Source organism: Phyllostomus hastatus, unplaced genomic scaffold (assembly GCF_019186645.2).
Source record: "Phyllostomus hastatus isolate PE091 unplaced genomic scaffold, TTU_PhHast_1.1 phas_contig_150, whole genome shotgun sequence".
Taxonomy (NCBI): domain Eukaryota; kingdom Metazoa; phylum Chordata; class Mammalia; order Chiroptera; family Phyllostomidae; genus Phyllostomus; species Phyllostomus hastatus.
Genome location: NW_025333611.1, coordinates 10,908,252 through 10,909,707, shown reverse-complemented (window position 1 = coordinate 10,909,707; position 1,456 = coordinate 10,908,252). Strand labels below are relative to the sequence as shown.

General features: G+C 38.9%; 1 pseudogene; it reads right to left on the bottom strand.

Annotated features, from left to right (window-relative positions):
* Window positions 1-416: 416 nt before the first annotated feature.
* LOC123813282 lies at window positions 417-542 on the bottom strand (annotated as a pseudogene).
* Window positions 543-1,456: the final 914 nt, after the last annotated feature.

Genomic DNA, 1,456 nt, shown 5'->3' with positions numbered 1-1,456 from the left:
AGAAGCATTTGCATTCCCCTCATGGTGAGGGGAAAAGAGGAGCAGCAAGGAGGCTGAGAGGAAATTCACTCTGCGTGGGGCTGACCCAGGACATCACCAGGAAAGGCTCCAAATGCCATGGAGTACCTGGCGGGTTTCTTGTCACACCTGGTGAACACAGTGAGCTCATGTCTGGGATGCTACAGCAGAGGGACAGAGAGCAGGCACAGAGACAAGCACAACAGGCCCCATGGACAGGTTTTTCGCAACGTTTTGTTTTTACACTTGATCTCGTGATTTCTCTCTGTTATGCTTTGAATCTGCACCCATAATACAAACTGGTTTCTTCAGAGTTTCTAGGGAGTTAGTTGGTAAATGAGACAGGCTAGAGTGAGGTTAGTGAGGGGTGGGGGGGTGAAGCAATTACCGAGCACATACCATTTAACGATTCCCAAAGTATCAGTCGTCAGGGTACAGGATATGTGAGTATGACATCTTTCAATCAGCAATAACCGCGCCTTGGACAAACCTCATTGGCTACGATACTGCCTCTGTGCAAAGCTTAAGTACAACATTTTTAAAAATTGAAATCAATGTGGAAAATAAAAAAAGCATGCTGCCATGCTGGAGCCTAAGGCAAAATGAACAATGAGTAACACCGATCCTGTCTTTTTAAATTTTAAATGTTTGACATTTTTGTCACCACGGATTTTGCATTAGCTTTGATTTGAAAAAATATTCCAATAATATACAATTTATCTTGACAGTTGAGTTTTTGGCACCTCTTTGCATGGATACTGGATGGCCAACAGCAAGCTGGGAGACAAGGAGATCGAGAAAGATAAGAGTCAACTTTATTTAAATATTAACGACAGAGAGTAGGTTGGAAGTGATACTATTAGCCTCATGTAATGTGGAGAACAAGGCGCAGTGTGTTAGATGTCTCACGTGACAACTCAGAGCTAGAACAATGCCTTCTAATTCCTAGGTCTATATTCTTAGCACAGTTAATTTCCTGGCTGAGATCTGTGATTTCCTGCTCTCTTCCTTTTATTTATCTTCTTGTCTATTTCAGGGATTTTGATACTCTAGTATGTGGAAGAGATTGAGAATTTATGTGTGTGAATTTGTCTTCTGTTTTCTTATTTGTTTAGGAGAAAATTTCTTGCCTACTTATAGTCACAGCGCCTAAATGTAAGAGCTCATAGGCTCTGGCAGGTCATTATTTCAATTGGGTTGTAATTGCAGTTTAATTAGAATTTGGCATTTTACTATTGTTTTTATCTTTATGGGTAAACAATTTAGTAATAAATTTAGATAGATAGATAGATAGATATAGAAAGATGAGTGGATAGATAGGTGTTATCTGTTAAGTGTTTCAATGTAAATGAGGTTAAATTTTGTTTTCCCCAAATTGTTACCTATTTACAAATAGTAAACATTAGTTAGCACAAGCTGTATTTATTAATAAATTTGG